Source organism: Cannabis sativa, chromosome 3, assembly GCF_029168945.1.
Source record: "Cannabis sativa cultivar Pink pepper isolate KNU-18-1 chromosome 3, ASM2916894v1, whole genome shotgun sequence".
NCBI classification, from domain to species: Eukaryota; Viridiplantae; Streptophyta; class Magnoliopsida; order Rosales; family Cannabaceae; genus Cannabis; species Cannabis sativa.
Genome location: NC_083603.1, coordinates 78,517,980 through 78,537,507, shown reverse-complemented (window position 1 = coordinate 78,537,507; position 19,528 = coordinate 78,517,980).

Genomic DNA, 19,528 nt, shown 5'->3' with positions numbered 1-19,528 from the left:
TGATGCGGCGCATTGATGGTGTCAGGCGGATACTCAAACGTTTGCACCGCCTTAATGGCGGATTGATCTGGCCCGTTGATCTGTTGGGAATTCGAATCGTGCGTTTCCCCTACCGTACGATTGGTAGGTGAAGACGCCTGTTCCTCATGCACTTTTGCCTATAAAAGCCACCACCTTTCCTTCATTTCGGTTACTTTCCATTCCTTACCATTTTTGCTTGAATTTCTCAGAGAGAAAATTCCTCGAAGTAGCACAAACTGCCCTAACACTTAAACACTTCCTGTAATTTTCTAGTGTTTGGTTTTGCCAGTGCTTCTCAACTCTCGCTCAATCATACCCAGTACCCCCAGTTCAACAATCAACTGTAAGTTTTTTGCATCTTTAGATAATAACATGCTTACATCTATTTTGTTTGTTTTCTGGGTTCGTACTTAGAGATTTCTAGAGCGTGAGTGCTTGAGTTCTTCGAGTTCTGTTTTACGTTTTACTGTATTAGTTGTGGGCGTACAGTTTCGTTTGAAGAAGGCCGTGTATCCTTCGTTTAGCAATTGCTTAGGGCATAGGAAGACTTTTCCTTTTTGCAAAAACCACTTTTACTGTGATTTTACTGCACCCGACACTTGTTCAGGGATTCTCTTTCGAGTTTCCCAGGTGACACGTGTCCGGAGGGGGCCTCTTTCCAGCGGTTAGGGGACCCCCACTCCCCTTTTTTTTTCTTTGATTTAGGGTTTGATGTGGGGCCTAACTGCTGGGTTTTTTCTTCTTTTTGTTTTTCTCAGAGCATAACATGTCTGCTTCTGGCTCGAAGTCTTCAAAGAAGAAAGGGAAGAATATTGCCACCCTGGAGGAGGTTTCTCTGGGACCTGTCGCCCAGGAGGGGTACAAGTCCCGCGCTACCGGCTGGGAAGCGGCCGAGCTTCGATCGACCCTGACCTGCCCTCACCAGCTGGAGAACATTATTAATGTAGCTGGAATCAAACCCTCTACCTCAGGGACCTTCCACCGGCCTCCCCGTGACTCGGAGACACCCAACCTCAACTATGATGGCTTTGGGGCTTGGAGTCAGACCCATCTGATGGCCGGTGCAATGCTCCCGCTCCAGGACTATTTTGTTGATTTTCTTGTATTTGTCGGCCTTGCGCCATACCAACTTATTCCTCAAGCTTACCGCCTGCTCTCAGGCTTATTTATTTTTTACGCCGCACGCGGCTGGGGGTCTCCCAGCCCGGCGGAGATTTTATATTTTTACGAACTTGTATCCGTCCCCAAGAAAGGGGACAAACTTAAGGACGGTTTTTATGGGTTCCGGATCCACCCCCGCTAACGAAGGGGTGGTTCCGTATAATAGGCAGACTCATGTTAAGGAGTACCGCCACCGATTTTTCTTCTCCTCCGGTTTTAGGGCCGTGGACCATCCGGAGCTTCTCACGGAGTGGGTGCGGATCCCACCTTACCAGCGGACGCTCACCACTCAGGCGTTCCTTCGAAGGGCCCAAGCCTTCGCCTCTTACGACCATGCCGATCTTGACGTCGGGGGCTTGGTCACCACGGAGAATTGCAGAAAGGCCAAACTTATCCTTTCTCACCAATCCGTGGATGACTCCAACCTTTCCAAGGTTATCTGCCCTAACGTGAGGGCGCCAGTCGCGGAGAAGGCCTTCCGGGATGAGCTTATTGCTACGGCAGAGAAGAAGTACCAAGATTATCTCTACCGGAAGGCCCAGGAGAAGGCGTATTCTAGTGCCCAGGCTGCCTCTGGGAGAGGGCTTCGCGTGGGGAGCCCGGTGGTGCGGAGGAGCCAAGCCATTGGCGGGAAGTCCGAAGCAAAATTTTTTGACAAGATTCTTCAAGAAGAGATTGGAGGTCCTTCCGCCGGGGGACCCCTTCGTCTTGAAGGTTCTTCTGAGAACCAGACTTCCCGGCCTCAGCCTTCTGTCCCCGAACCAAACTCGGGCGGTCCCGGTGCTAGCACTTCTGGTGCTGGTGGTAAGTCTCCTTTGATAATTCAATATGTCCCTTCCGTTGATGAATATACCGCCGTAGGCCCATAGGGTTCGACGAGCGTCTCCGTAGGTTTAAGATGCCGTCGACCGGTGGGGGGATCATTTGAAGGAGTTTTATTTTACAAACTTAGGAGATTACCTAGGTCGGTCCCGGATGGGCCCCGCCCTCCGAACCTATTCCCTTAGGTCCGTCGGCTTACATAGCGTCCGAGTGGTTTCGGCCCTCGGACAGTTATCTTGGAGATGATGCTGCCAGCATTAAAGTTCGGGACTTTGCTAGGGCCGAACTAGGGAGTCCGGGTAGGAGTAGTTTATTTGCTGCACCTTTTTGTAAGTAATTTCTCACGGACTTTTAACACTTGCTTGTTTTATTGGAACAGGTACCTCCATGGATGCCATCCTGGAACGGCTGGCTGGGGTCCATACTCCGGTGGCTCCTCCGGCTTTCACCCCCTCTCCCCCGGCCCCTTCCTTGAAGGTTTCCTCCGGCGCTCCTCCCGAAACCATCGACTTGGTGGATGACGAGGAGGTGCTTCCGGGAGAAGGCCAAGGGAAAGGGTGGGACTTCTCGGAGGAAGCCGCCGAGGGTGCTGGAGAACCTCAAGCTCTTCCAGTGGTAGCAGAGGAGGACGAGGAGGAGTCTGAAGTGGCTCTGATTCGCAAGCGCAAGGGCAAGATGATCGCCCAGGACGAGCCGAAGAGGCCTCGGAGGGCCGACACTCCCGCTCATGGCCTAGACGGCGGGGTTTCTCCGATGGAGGAAAATCCTGCTCCTCCTCGTATTGAGCTTACCCCGATTCCGGGGGATGAGGCAAGGCAGGAGCTTCGCATAGCCAAACACAACTACGCTATGGACGAGTACTCCCGGGGATATGCCGATGTGGAGGCCCTTAGGAGGATTTTGCGAGCGGAGGTTGAGGCAAGTATTAACCATCCGGACTATCATGATCCGTGGAACCTCAACCTGGATCCTTTGGCGGACTGGTTCCGTCCCCTCCTAGGGCCCACTCTGGCTCCCTTCGCCGCGGAAATGACCGGTGAGTTCGCTTCTCAGCTTACACGCTGTGCGCCCAAGCGGTTCGCCACTTGCGCTTCCCTGAACTCCATCTTCCAAGTCCAGGACCTCAGCCATTCCCTCACAGTGGTAAGTACTTTGCAACTTCTTGCGTTTCCTTTTTGGTGTTTGTATTTTGTTTTCTTCCTTTGAGAAATTTTTCCTTACATCCCGTTATGGTTCAGCTTGCAGCTGAGGCTGGTCGCCTCTCCAAGAACATCATAAGCCATGGCTTCGCTCTGTCCGATTTTGGGGACATGAACGACGTCAAGAAGGTCCTCCAAGACCTTACTGCGGAGAGGCAGATCTACCAGGAGGCCGCCGAGCGCCAGGAAGCAGCGGCCAAGGCTAAGGAAGAGAGGGCCAAGGCCAGGGAGGAGGAGGCCACCCGGAGGGAGGCTCAGGCGGAGGACATGATCCAGGCCGAGGCCCAGCGGAGAGGCAGGATGGAGGCCCACCATCAGGAGGAGCTAAGGGCTCAGACTGAGGCTGCCGAGAAGGCTAGGCGAGACCTTCGGGAGGCCAGGGAGGCTTTGGACGAAATGGCCGCCAAGGTGAGGTCTCTAGAGGAGACTCACCAGTCGGATATTGAATCCAAGGCCGCTCTGGCTGCGGAGTTGAAGGAGCTTCGGGACTACAAAGATCGCCCATCGGGAAGGCCAAGAGGGCCGAGCTCCTTTCTCCCGTCTCTGTGCTCGTGCCCGAAGCGCTTTGATGATGGTGTCTACATGGCTTGGGCCACCAACGATCAGAGTATCAAGCTTTCTTTCTATCCCAAACCCGAGGACATGATTGCCAAATTTCGGGTGAAGAAGAAGAGACTTGATGCTGAGCTTGAGGCACGGATCGGACCTCGTCTTCCGCCGCGGGCTGACTGAGCTGCCATATTACTGACCCAGATTGTACCCGTTCTTTTCATAACTCTTTTTTTTTTCTTTGTACATACTTGCTGCTGCCTTAGAACAATTTACTTACAGGCGGCAGCTTTTATTTGAAGGGGAGACAATTTAAGGCCTGTCCCCGGGCCATTTATATGTGTATGACCTAACCTTCAGGCTAGGATATTTTATTTTTTTTTTTATTTATATATATGTGCGATCTTTTTTCCACACTTTATATATTTCAACCTGTCCTTTGGCTCAGGATTTCATACTTACGCCTTTTATTTTTGCGCATGTTTTTGACCTGCCCTTTGGGTCAGGATATTTTACTTAGCTTAACCTGCCCTTTGGGTCAGGATGTTTTACTTAGCTTGACCTGCCCTTTGGGTCAGGATATTTTACTTAGCTTAACCTGCCCTTTGGGTCAGGATGTTTTACTTAGCTTGACCTGCCCTTTGGGTCAGGATATTTTACTTAGCTTAACCTGCCCTTTGGGTCAGGATGTTTTACTTAGCTTGACCTGCCCTTTGGGTCAGGATATTTTACTTAGCTTGTTTTTATTTGTCCGTGTGGTATACCCTAGTACCCCCCTGAGTGGCATAGAAACTTTGTTTTTAAGGCACTCAGTTTTATTTAATATAGAGGAGGCATACATTTGGATGGTACAAACCCTTTGAACAAAAGCTAAGTTTAACTCGCTACTGGTAGTATTTTCTGAGGTGATCAGCATTCCAGGCTCTTGGGACAGTAGTTCCGTCCATTCTTTTCAATTTATAAGTGCCAGAGCCGATTTCGTCCTCGATTTCATACGGTCCTTCCCAATTTGGTCCAAGTACCCCCACTCCGGGTTCTTGGGTGGCTGGGAAGACCCTTCTTAGGACCATGTCACCGATAGCGAATTTTCTGTTTTTAACCTTGGAGTTAAAATACTTGGTCACCTTCTTTTGATAAGCGGCCATCCGTATTTGGGACTCATCCCGGAGTTCTTCGACTTGATCCGCAGCTTCTTGGAGCGGGGCCCGATTGGTGGCCGGATCGTAGGTCGTTCTCCCCGTGGGATGGGAATAATGTTTCCACCGGGACCATTGCTTCACAACCGTATGCCATTGAGAACGGCGAGTGACCGGTTGTGGTTCTGGGGGTCGTCCGGTAGGCCCACAATACCCTTGGCAATTCTTCAGGCCAGTTATTTTTACAAGCCAGCAGCTTCTTTTTCAAGGTGACCTTTAGGATTGTATTGACTGCCTCCGCCTGGCCGTTCGTTTGAGGCCGGGCTACCGCGGAGAAGCTTTTTACTACTCCGTGTCGGTTGCAGAAGTCAGTAAATTCCTCGCAATCAAATTGCTTTCCATTGTCTGAGACTATTTTGTGAGGTAAGCCGTATCGACACACTATGTTTTTGACAACAAAGTCCAACGCCTTCTTAGCGGTTATTGTCTTCATAGGCTCAGCCTCTGTCCATTTGGTGAAGTAGTCTACTGCTACTATTGCATACTTTACTCCTCCTTTTCCCGTAGGTAGAGACCCGATGAGGTCTATGTCCCAGACCGCGAAGGGCCAGGGGCTTGTCATCAGCGTGATCTCATTTGGAGGAGCTCTCGGTATGTTCGCGTACCTTTGGCACGAGTCACACTTTTGGACATAGTCTATACAATCTTTTTTCATTGTTGGCCAGAAGTATCCCTGCCTCAATATTTTCTTTGAGAGGCTGGGTCCTCCCGTATGATCTCCACAGAACCCTTCGTGGACCTCCAGCATGATTTGTCTAGCTTCAGGGTCCGATACACACCTTAAATAAGGCATGCTGAGTCCTCTCCGTAGAGAATTTGATCCATCATTACATAACGATGAGCCCGATACCGAATCTTTCGAGACAGTGCCCTCTCTTGGGGCAACTCACCTGTGGTTATGTATTTTATGATGGGGACCATCCAGCTGGGTTCTTGCCCAACCGTTTGTGTGGTCTCTTTTATTTTGATGCTTGGCTCTGCCAAGCGTTCCACGGGTACTACCCCCAGCTCTTCGATCTCACTATCCGAGGCTAACTTAGCCAGACAGTCCGCATGAGCGTTCTTTTCTCGGGGGATTCTTTCTATTTTATAGTCCGCGAACTCGTGGAGCAGTTCTCGGACTATTGTTACGTATGCGGCCATCCTTTCGCCGCGGGTTTGGTATTCTCCGGATACTTGGTTTACGACCAGCTGGGAATCACTGTAGATTTCCACCCTCTTGGCTCCTACAGCTTTAGCCAATTTTAGCCCTGCTATCAGGGCCTCATACTCGGCTTCATTATTCGAAGCTGTGAAGTTGAATCGGAGTGCTGCCTGGAGCCGCAACCCAGTGGGTGATATCATAGCCACTCCTGCTCCCGAGCCGTTTTCGTTTGAAGCTCCGTCCACGAATACTCTCCAAGTGGGGATGGGTGGCTCCGGAGTATTGGCTGTCGCCTCGGCTTCATTACATTCGGTGATGAAGTCTGCCAAGGCTTGGCCTTTTACAGAAATCCGGGGCACGTAATGCAAGTCAACCGACTCGGTTCCATTGCCCATTTGAGGAGTCTTCGGAGGCTTCAGGTTTCTGGAGGACTTGCCGGAGTGGATGATTGGTCAAAACTCTGATTGGATGGGCTTGGAAGTATGGTCTCAACTTCCGCGATGCCATCAGGAGGCAGAATACTAGCTTTTCAATGACCGGGTACCTTGTCTCGGCCCCTATCATGCGTTTACTAACATAGTACACGGGATGCTGGATCTTTTCTTCCTCCCGGACCAATGCAGCACTGACCGCATGTTCGGAGACCGCCAAGTAAAGGAACAAGTCTTCTCCAAGGACGGGCTTTGATAGGATAGGAGGTTTGGCCATATGGTCTTTTAACCTTTTGAATGCCTCCTCGCATTCGTCCGTCCATTCGAACTTTTGGCATTTCTTCAGTATGTTGAAGAAGGGTATGCACTTGTCCGTGGATCGTGAGATAAAACGGCTCAGTGCGGCCACCTTTCCAGTCAAACTTTGCACGTCCTTATGTTTCTTGGGGGATGGCATGTCCAAGAGAGCTTGGATTTTCTCTGGGTTTGCCTCGATCCCCCTCTGGCTGACTATGAAGCCCAGGAATTTTCCCGACTTGACTCCGAAGGTACACTTCTTCGGATTGAGCTTCATGCCGTATCTCCGGACGACTTCGAAACATTCTTCTAAGTCGTTTGCATGGCTATTGCATGCTTTGGATTTGACGAGCATGTCGTCTACATATACTTCCATGTTTCGTCCCAGGAGGCTTTTAAACATCCGGTTAACCATTCTTTGATAGGTTGCTCCGGCGTTTTTCAGTCCGAAAGGCATGACTAGGTAACGGTATACCCCCTTATCGGTCCCGAAGCTAGTGCACTCCGGTCCGCCGTATGCATCTTTATTTGATTGTACCCGGCATAGGCATCCATGAAAGATAGTAGTTTAAATCCGGAGGTGGCGTCCACCATCCGGTCAATCTGGGCGGCGGAAAGCGATCCTTTGGGCAGGCTTTGTTTAGATCTGTGAAATCTATGCAAACCCGCCAAGTCCCGTTCGGCTTGGGCACCAGGACCGGATTGGCCAGCCATTCCGGATAGTATACGTCGCGGATCATGCTGTTGGACAAAAGTTTATCCACCTCTTTCTCTAAGGCCTCGGCTTTCGCCGAGTCGAGCGGGCGTCTCTTTTGTTGTATAGGAGGCATGTCCGGGTTGACGTTGAGGACGTGGGTGATGACATGAGGGCTGATGCCGGTCATGTCCTCTTGGCGCCATGCAAAAACATCAATGGCGCCCTTCAGTGTTTTTATTATTTTATCCTTTTCCTCCGGATCTAGGCCTCTCCCTATCCGGAGTACTTTGGTGGAGTCGTCGTCGCACACTGGTATCTCTTCGACGTCCTCCATTGGTTCTACGACCCTTTCGGATCCTATACGAGGATCCAACTCGTCTTCTTCAGCCTTCTCTACTTCGGGGGGCCCCCGGACCATGAGCACTGGCAAGTGGGCGGCAATGTTGTAACATTGCCTGGCCTCTCCTTGGTTTCCCCTCACCGTTCCGACTCCGGCTTCCTGGGTAGGAAATTTTAGGCATAGGTGTCGGATAGAAGTTATTGCACCAAAGTCGACGAGGGCCGGTCGGCCTAAGATTGCGTTGTAGGCTGTTGGACAGTCTACCACCACGAAGGTGCAATACTTAAACGTGCTCTGTGGAGTGTCCGGGCACAGGGTAACTGGGAGCCTGACTTTTCCCATCGGGATTAGAGTTGTCCCGTTAAACCCTGTGAGCTGCGATCCGCTAGGAGAGAGGTCCCGGTCGGTCAGTCCTATCGCGGTGAAGGCCTCTTTGAAGAGCAGGTTCACGGAACTTCCATTATCAATCAGGACCCTGGCCACTACTTTGTTTGCAATGGGGGTCTCTATGACCAGCGGGTCGTGATGAGGAAAACGCACCGTCTTGGCGTCTTCTTCCGTGAATGTTATGGGTTGGTCCATTAGCCGAGGCCTTTGAGCTGGGAGTTGAGTGACCTCCCACACCTCACTGTGCCTTGCAGCCTCGGCATATCTCTTTCGCTCCTTTCGAGTGTTTCCTCCGATATGGGGACCTCCGGAGATCATGGCTACCCGTCCATTGGGCCGAGGCGGTAGTCCGGGTATATGTTGGGTGTCACCTGCGGAGCACCGGAGGCAATACTCCCGCCGTACCCCCGGTGTTCCCGAAGGCATGCCCCCGCCACCTCGCCCCGGTTAAGGTGGGGTAACCTATTCTTGATCCACTCATAGAGGTGGCCCAACCGGATCAGATTCTCAATCTCATCTTTGAGATTTTTACACTCGTTGGTGCTGTGGCCGATGTCGTTGTGATATTCGCACCTTTTGCTCGGATCTCTCCGGGAGCTGTCCCTGTACAATGGCTGGGGTCTCCGGTAATGCGTATTCTGCCTTGTGGCAAAATAGACACGTTCCTGAGAGTCCGTGAGCTCGTGTACTGGGTGTATTGGGGTGTGTACCCCTTCTTTTGGCGCTTCTCTCCCGTTCGGGTGCTGCCCTTGGAAGACCTCTTGCTTCTAGACCCTTGAGTAGGGCCTGTTAAGCTAGCGGTTGGGGCAGCCTGTGAAGGAGCCCGTCCATTCACCCCGGACGGATTGCCGTAATGGGAAGATGCCGGGGGCAGAGCTTGGCCTTGGTTGTACCCGGGAGTGGCAGAAAACTGTATGCCACTAACCGGAGGGGTCGCGGTCGGGACAGTACCCGAGGGCGATACTCCTGGCATGTACCCTGCTATCCCGGTGGGATAATAGCCTCCGTAAGCCACGATCTGGGCTTCTTCGAGGTTAATATATTTTTGGACTCGCTTCGGAAGTCCTGAAGGCTAGCAGCGCCTTCTTGCTGTAATTCGTTCCAGAAGGGAGTCCCAGTACAGATTCCTGCTTGGAGAAGCGCAAGCTGTTGTCCGTCGTCAACCTTCTTGGTCTTCGAGGCCTCCTCTCGGAACCTCTTGATGTAATTCTTCAAGGTCTCGGTGGGTAGTTGCTTGATGTTAGTCAAGGCACTAACCTCCAAATTGACCTTCCTGGCGGCGACAAATTGTCTCCGGAAGTTGGTTTGGAGTTTGTTCCAACATCCCACCGATCCTGGTTCTAGTTTCTTGAACCACTCCTCCGCCGAACCGCTCAGAGTGAGGGGGAAGCATAGGCACTTGGCGTCATTGCTGACCCGCATGACTGTCATGACTCGGTTGAATCGTGACAGGTGATCACTGGGGTCGGAGTTCCCGCATATGCCGCCATTTCGGGCATTTTGAAGTTTTTAGGGAGCTCCGCCTCCGGGATATGCTTGGCGCGGGGCTCCGGTCCTCACTGTCCGAGTCGGAGTCATCTCCCTTCTGCCTCCGGGAGACTCGGGCAATATCTTTTCGAAGGATGGCAAGCTCTGCCATAATCCCTTCGTTTACAGTACCCGAGGAGACTTCGGGTCTGTATCTTTTTTGATCAAGGTGATCCCGAAGGTCACCTTGATTCCCATTGATTTGATTTCTCAAATCAATGGGTGGACATCTCTGTCCTCCTCTTCCTCTACCCCCCGGTTCCTGGTGCACGGAAACGCTTTTTCGGTCCCCTCGATCCTGAGGGCCAAGACTCCCTCTTTGGGGCTTGCCCCTCTGCGGACCTTTCCCTTTAGGGAAATCTGAGCGGACCTTACGCGGATCCTGCGCCTTTTTCTTTCGACCAGGGGCAGAAGTGGGGTTTTTTGCTTGGTTTTCCTCAGCAGGGTGCCTTATAGGGCTAGGTTCCCTAGGCCTTTGCTGCTGGGAATTGGGCGAAGATGTAGCTGGCTCCCCATCGAGTCCAGCGGCCATTGCCTTGGGATGCACGTGAATGCCAGCTGCCTCCATGGCTTTTTGCATGGCTAGCATCACCTCATGCATCTTTTGATTTTGCACTTTCTGAGCTTCGATCTCAGCTTCGTGATCGATGGCTTTTTGTCTGAGGAGCACCAGCTCTTGGTAGCTTCCATCATCGTAAGCGTATTCGTCGAGGTGTTCCTCGTGGTTTTCATCCGGAACTTCTTCCTCGGACTCCTCTGCCGCCCTTGAGGCTACATCCTCTTCATTGGGATCTTGAGCGTCTTCTAGAGGGCGAGGGTGACGTGTAGCTCTTGTCTCCACCATTGTTGTGAAGTTAAATGCTTGTTGTGAAGCAGCTTTCCTCAGCTCTCAATGAAAGCACCAAAATGTTGACCGAGGTTTTCGGCAACTAATAAAATATGAATATAATAATGAGCTGTAAGAAAGCGAGATGAAGACTTTTTACGTGGTTGGGGCGTTAATGAGCCTTAGTCCACGAGCCACTGATATTTATGGATATCTTTAATACAGATTCTACACTTGGGAGAATGTTTCTCTCTTTAATACAAAGAATGTTCTTGGTGAGTTTTTTCTCTATTTGCTCTTAAGCAGCCAAGATTCTCCGACCCCATTAAATGAGCTTTGAGGGGGTATTTATAGTGTTTTGGTGGGGTAATCCCTAGAATTGTACTTACACATGTGTCTGTAAGTATCCATAAAGTTGGGCATTTCCGATGAATATACCATGGGTGATGCATGGTCAAATCCCTAGGTGCTGTAGGGTTTTTATGGAGAATGTCCTTTTTGTCTTATGATTGACGTGACTCTTCGCAGAGTAGCCGTCGCTAGACTTAAATGATCATTACTGTAGCGCTGCTGTTTGGGAGATGTGCCGTCAGACTTTATTGCGTGTTACAGTCCCAACACGCTTCCTCCCATGCAGCATTAAATGCGACTTGATTTCTCGGGAGAGACCTGACACCTCCCGGAGTGCCTTCAAGCTATGCTCGCTTCCGGGAGTACCTTGTACTCCGGGTACATCTTCCGGGACCCATGCGAATAACGCTTCCTGGTGTCACAAAAAGACTTAGCAGTTCTTCTCAAGTAATTTGGTCCACGTGTCCCCTCTTGACTGGTCACTTTTGTAAATCTTTCTTGATTGTCTCCTAATGTTCCCCATTTGATTACATCTCAGATGGCTCCCACTCAATAGCAGATGTCTGGTTAGAAACTTTTAACCTTTTACTATTGTTTCTGGGAACATCTCGTTGTGACTTATTATCTTAAGCCGAAACCGTAAGTTTCTTTAAGATTAGTTCAACAACATAGCAGTCTAGTATTTGAAGTGAAAAAATACTTTGCTAGAGATTTAAGCAATCAAATCAAGATACCACAAAATCTTATGAGAAATAGACATCTTGAATCAGTCTTTCGAATAGACTATGCAATAATTCTTCTATCTTACTCTCATAATTCTGATAAGTTATTTCTATCCATGTGAATGGTTAGACTTGTTTTTATCAGAGGTGTTCTTAAGTTTCTATCACAATTATCAACCAAACGAAGATGGGTAAAGAATTTTAATATTCTCCCACTCAACCAAGGTAATGTGAAACATTATCAAAGAACTTTAATGGTATCAGTAACTATTACAACAGTGAATCTAAACTGGAACATATAATCAAGATCAAGGATTTATTCTGATAATAGCTAATTTATTATATTATTTCCATGTTTAAAATTATGTGTCACAAAGGGTACTGTAGAATAAAGTCCACCCCTAAGTTTATAGAGATTATGGTCCACCCCTAAAGGTTGTAAATCTCTAAGCGTGATAGAGAGTCTGTGGAGTTGAATATAATCCAGAGTTCATTAGATATAAAAAATCGTTTGAACTGCATATTATTCTTAACTTTTCTCCACCCCTATCAGATCAAAAGATCTTTTTATTAAACAAATTCTCAAATAATTGTTTTTGAAACCAACAATTATTCATAAACATAGAAATAACTTCTAGTGTTTATGTAGTAATAACTCTGTAAAGAGTTTAAATACTTTTGAATTTGCATCAATAATAAAAACACATACACATTCAAACATAATAAATATAATAATCGGTAATAGATAAAATAAAGAACTGAAGCTCAACTCATAAATTGCAATATAATTGAAAAAGATATTTTATTATAAACCAAAAATTGTTTGCAATATTTATGAGAACCAAACAGGGAGATAAGATCCCAAAACTTTGAAATCCAAATTGTTTGATAAACTAAACAATTAATTCAAATGAAAGAGCTTCTTCTTTATTATAGACAATCTCCATCCACCATCCAGCTTTCTAATCCAACTCGTTAAAACAAGACACCGAGTTTAAGAAGCTTTAGCTATAAGAAGAATAATAAACAAGGTTAGTAGTCCAAAATTATTAATCCAAAAGGATAATAATTCACTAAAAACACATCAGTTTATAAAGAAAATACCTTGTTTCTTTGCAAGATACTTAGGACATTGGGATTTCCAATGGCCTTTCTCATTGCAGTAGAAATATTTTCCTTTTTGTGTATTGCCAGAAGCTCCAGCATTTTTGTTTCTAGCTGCATTCGCAGCTTGAGCTCGCTTCTTGGCATTTTTCCACTTCTTCTTATGATGGGATTTGGAAGTAGAAGCAACAAGTGCCTCAGGATTACTTGTCTTATTACCATTTCCAGAATTCTGAGGTTTATTCCCTCTTTTCTTGGGACCTCCAATCAAATTTTCATATGTCTGAAGGTCATTGACTAAAGTATGAAAGTCTTGTTCCTTCTTATTCATGACATAATTTGATGTGTAGGGCACAAAATCTGGAGTCAGGCTATTCAAGATAAGACTCACTTGAGTAGTCTGATCCATTTCAGCACCATGATTCTGGGCTTCCTGGAAATAACTAGCCATCTGGAGAAGGTGATCACACACATTCTGATGGGGTTCCATCCGTGCATTGATAAATTTCTTAGTCGCGTCGAAACGAGACTGAATAGATGCCATACCGAATAGCTCAGTTAACTGCGTCATGATTTCTGCAGCCGTGACAGTGTTTGCAAACCTTGTTTTCAAGGTGTCAACCATGCTGGAAAGCATGAAGTAACGAGCTTTATTGTTAGCATTATGCCAACGCTCAAACTTCTCTTTTACAGCTTTGGTTGCATTGTCACTTGTTTGCTCGGGGGACGGCTCGGTCCAACCTGAAACGAGGCACTTTCACCTATGAGAACAATATGAATGTTCTCTCTCCACTTTGGGAAGTTAGACCCATTTAGCTTATTTTCAGTTAAGAGTGACAACATGGGATTTGACATTTCAATTCACGATACTACAAGATAATACATAGATATCAGTTATGGTTTATCACAAAATCTCATTCAGAAATTATCAGCATACAGCAAGTAGGAATGATTAGAGAAAATACAAAAAAAAAAAAAATTCAATCCTAAATAATTTCCAAGGTTTTCAACAAACTGATATCAGTGTCCCGTTTAGGCGAGAGTCAAAGCTATCATTCATTGAATAGAGTTGTCAGCTCATCTAGAATAGCAAACCTTCTAGCAACCTTTTATTCGATCGAAAAGAGAATCCGACGTTGTCCCGTTTAGGCGAGAGTCAAGGTCATTCTTATTTCATGAGCTTCTACCATTGTTTCATATGTTTGTAAGTCTTATACAGTACCCACCATTAGGGTGGTTAATACTAATATAAAACACTTACAAACATACTTATCTTTCGAGATTAAACGGCGCTAACTTGCTAATGAACGTTCCTCCATTAGGGAGGATTACTCACTAAAACAATAGCTATGTAAAACCAACAATGGAGATCGAATATCTCAAAATAATAAAGCTCATTGTTTAAATTGTATTTTCTTCTATTATTTATTTATTTTAAATCTATATATATTTATTAAATTTTAAATTTAGAATAGAATCTAAATAAAATTTAATTCAATATTTGTAAAATTAAACTTAGATGGTTAAGAAAATAAAATGAATTATTTCCATCTTAGTGTTAATTTTCCAACAAATATTAAGAAAATTACTTAATTTAAGTTGTATTAATTTAAATTAATTTCCAACTCAAATTAAAATTTTCTACAAATATATATATTGTATTTCCAAAAATACACAATTTTTGAAATACATTTAAAATAAATCAAACTTTAAAAAAAAATACCTCAAGCAAAAATATTATCTATCTAGATTTTCTTGACTAATTAATCCAATTTCTAATAATATATTTCGGTTCCTTTATTAATCATTAAATGAAAAAATCATTGATTTAAGTTGATTCAAAATTAATTAAAATAATTAATTTACAACTTCAATCTATCTTTCAAGACAAATTCAAAATCACCTTGCATAATTAAATGCTATTTTGAAAAATGATTAATAAAATAAATAAAATATATTATGAAAATTATTCAAATTTAAGCTGTTATGGAAATACCCAACTTAAAATAATTTTCTTATTTAATTAAATATCATGAAAATATCAATATCCAAGTATCATTATGAAAATCAGCTTGGACATTTAATTTTCAATTTAATTAAATGTACTAAATTCAAGAAATAAATAATTAAGTATAGAGAAGGCTTAATCATTAATTTCCAATTTAATACAAGGAAAAATATCCTTAATTGAATTGTAACAAAATTAATTATTAACCAATTAATTTCACAATCAATGATATTTTCCTAGATTAGAAATAATAATTAGTATGGAAATAACTATCTAGAAAATATCTCAATTCTTACTAAGTATCTTTTCAAGATCTGGAAAATATCTGATTTAAGTTATTATAGAAAGAATCTATAATTTACTAACTTAAAATTTTCCAAATATCATTTAATTAAATATCAAAATTAGGTGGTGACCTCCTAATTTAAAGATATTCCCTTTTTAAGTTTAAAACCAACTTAAAATAATATCTTCTAAGAATCTTCAATAACTAATTCCTAGAATTCCTCAGCTTAACATTATTATCACAATATATTCAAACTTAGGTTATTATTAGTAATTACTAATTCATAACTTAAATAAGAATATTCAATGAAATAATAAAAATAAGTTTCAGAAAGAATCTAGTTAGTTAAAATTCTTTATTTATTAAATACAAGAAAAATACAAATAGTTTATCTAGAAATGAAATTCATTAAACTATGTTTTTCTTAAATTAATTTCGAAGAAATTAATTATGTTGCTATTCAATTTTTTATTAGGTCAAACTAATAAAATTAACCTAGCACAGTTATCCAAATTAGGCAAATGGGCCTTCACAATTGGGGTTGTTCATGTGAGGGGGAGCTGGGTCCAGTATGTCGCACCCACTTCTAAGGCTCCCAACTCTCACACAAGGCCCAAAAGAGAGGAATTTAACCTTAAAATGAACAACTGTTATTAATTGAATAGGCCCATTAACTAAATGAGCCTAAATAAAATCTATCAGGTTATGGCATTTTATTTAGCAACAACAACCTATATGTATCTATAATAGAAATTAAACATATAGGCTCACACAGGCACACAGATTTGGATGGATCCTATCATGTTTCTAGGTCATACACAGATGAAAGAAGTTTGTAAAAAATTACCTGTTACAAATTATCAACTTGATCTATCATCAATTGAACCATGGGTTAAAAACAGATCAGTTGATCTGTCAACAAGTTAACCCTGGCAATTTAGATCAAGTAATAATAGGTTTTAGAAAAACTTACAAACAATCTAAAACACATACTCCTGCAACAAGGTTAGTTCTGGATAGTTGGATGTAGGATTTATTTAATTTTAAATCTATATTTCGAAAAATAATATTAAAATTAAACCTACCATTTTGAAAAATTAGGTTTTGGGTAACCTAAATGTCATTTCAAAATAAATTGCTAACTTTCCTTTTAAATTTCATGTTATTTAATAAATTAAATAATAAAATAGAAAATGGTAAATACATACCCTTTTCTTATTTTACAACTTAATTTAATTAAAAAATAACAAAATTTAAAAGTTAACAAAAATACCTTATTTCCTCTTTTAAAATTATCATGATTATTATGATCTTATTTTAATTAAGGTCAAGTTACCAAAAAAAATTAATATCTGACCTTAAAAAAAATAAAATAATCAAATTTTAAAGGAAATAAGAAAAAGGTAAGCAAAACTTGATTTTTCCCATTTTCAAAATCAAATTGCACTAATATCTAAAATTAATTTTAAAAAATCAAAATTAATTTATTTCTGATAATTAGATTTGAAATTTGAAAAACAAAAATCAACATACAAAACTACACAAAAAATCGGAATTTAATTCCATGAAATAGCATGAAAAATCGAAGAAAACGAAGAAAATAGCAGGTGGTACGGACAGCATGCAAAGCATGCTGTCCGCGCGCGAAGGAGAGGAGCCACAGCCCAGAAAACTGGGCGCAAGCACCCCTGCGCATGATTTCCGCGCGCGTAGGGGAGGTGCTCACCACCTAGGTTTTTCCCAATTTTCAAAAATTCATAACTAATTCAAATTAAATCGAAATCGAGTTCTGTAAAAAAGTAAATTGCTTAGAATTTTCCAAACTATCCAATAAAAATAATTCCAGATACAGAAAATCAATTATTTTTCCCAGAATTCACAAACATCAATCAAACATCAATATGACACAACATGAAACCATCCAAATCACAAGCAAATCGTTTTAAGTCCAAATTTCTTGCAAGTAAATCAATTACCATGGCTCTGGTGCCAGTTGTTGGTATTATATTTATCCAGGATCTTAGATCTATTGCAAGTATGTTGATTTAACAACCTAATATTGAACTTCTAAAACGATGAATTAAACACATAAAAGTTAAGAATAACTTACAGTGATTGCAGCGGAATTTATGTCTCCTTCCACTCAGATCTCTAACCCTTGATTCCTGTCTGTAGCAGAGTATAATCAAGATCTGAGCCCGAAAGTTCTTCAGTTGGATGTGATCCTTCACAGTCTTCCAAACTATGATGAGATACTGAATGATGTGAGTGGGCACTTCTCTCTCACTAGGGAATTTCGAAATCTCTCTTTATTTTTCTCTCTTATTTTCGTGTGATACACTTTGCAGAGCAAAGTTTCTCAAGCAACACATATGCATGCAAAGAGAAGAGAGGGGCTGCTATATATAGGAAAAGAGAAGACCACAACTTTCCAAATAAACAGTTTCCTCTTTTACTATGTAATAGAATAACTGCTTTATTTAGTGTGATTCACCACTTTCCTATTTAGGCTAGACTTTGATTAGCAATTAAATGACAAATTAAATTGAAAAATAATAATTGGGAAAAAGGTAATCATGTGGCCGGCCATGGTGTGAAAAGGGCCTCACATTGATTTTGCAGTTTCCTCAATTTTATTTCTATTTCTCCAAAAATGCCATTTTTCCAATTCTAATCATTTAAATGCCAAAACCAATTATTTAATAACTAAAATAGATTATTAAATAATATTGCCATTTAAAATTAATTATTAATTCAGACATGCAAAGTCTCATAATTAATAATTAAACCTAGAAACCCTCTTATTTACGATTTCATCCCTAAACTGTGAGAATTCACAAATTAGACATAGTCTAACTTTTAGAATTATAATTGATTAATCATAAATCAATTATAGAGTCCTACAAACAATATAGTCTCAACTAGAATGGGGACCATGGATCTATATTCTGAGCTTCCAATAAGTTGAACCGATTTACCAAGTAAATCCCTAACTTATTAATTCCTCGTTGAATCCACTCTTAGAACTTGGAATTGCACTCTCAGACTTATATAGAGCATATCATATGTTTCACGATATCAATATGCTATCTCATTTAACCATTGTTATAATCTTAATGTGATTTAGAGATCCTCTATATAGATGATTTACATCGAGACGGGACTAATTTACCGTTTACACCCCTCAATGTATTTTGCCCATTTGAACACTTAGTTACCTGTAAATGATGTTTTAGTGATCTAATAAATAGTCACTGAAACAAGAGCTCATCCATTTACTTCTATTCAACTAAGCTCAAAAGGAATCATCACTTTACTTCTATACACCAGTAGAAGCTATAGATTTCCATATTTATGTTTAGCACTCCCTATTCAGTTATGCTATCATGTTCCCAAAATATATGTATTATCCTGACTCAAAACAGGCTTTAACTAATAAATCAAAGAACAAGAATAACACTCCTGAAATTGAGCCTAAGCATATCAGGATTTAGATTCTCTTAATCTAAGATCAACTTCTGACATTGACTTGGAAAGATACAACGGTAAGTTTACAATATCTTTAACCAAGTTCAATATCGGTCCAGTCCAATGCATACTCCATGCATTCGAAACCAGTATACTTTACCAATGTTCTGGAAAGAACATAACACTTACTCCAAGTGTAAGTATACTTCATCGCTGATTATCACATCAGTGTAAATCCAAAACACTGATGAACAGGGACCAAATCTTTTGAATCATATAATCACAATCACATTCCACTGTATTGACGATACTGTAATTGTGAATAACTATATGTTCTGGATTTAACTGATTTTGTGCATATATCAAATATATGTATTAAACCATAAACATGTAACATACATGTAAACATGCTTCACTTCTAAATTGATAACTAATCAGATTGTAATGAGTTTTATTTAGGGCATAAAACCCAACACTCGAATGTATTGAAGGAGAGTAGTCCCACCATTCTTGATTCTTGATATACACACTATGAACCTACCGAAGCCATAAACTTTCTTGTTTGTTTGAAATTGCCCATATGTACTTACAAATGCCAGCTTGATTCCAATGTTCAATGTTCTTGATTCCCAATCCACCCGAGGCTTTTAATTGACACACATTGTTCCAAGCTACAGAACCTCCTTGGAAAAGGGCTTGTCCTTTCCACAGGAAATCCCTACAAATGGCTTCAATAGACCTCAGTACTTTCTTTGGAAATATCATCATTTGACTCCAATAAGCCTGTATAGCAGTTAAAACAGAGTTTATCAAGGTGATTCTTGCAGCAAATGAGAGATTCCTGGAGCTCCAACTTTTAATTCTAGCAGTCATTCCCTCAGCTAACAGATCACATTCTTTCCCATATATCTTTTTCCCAGAAATTGGAATTCACAAGTAGGTAAAAGGCATGTCTTGCTTTATGAAACCTGAAAGTTGGATAATATGATTCA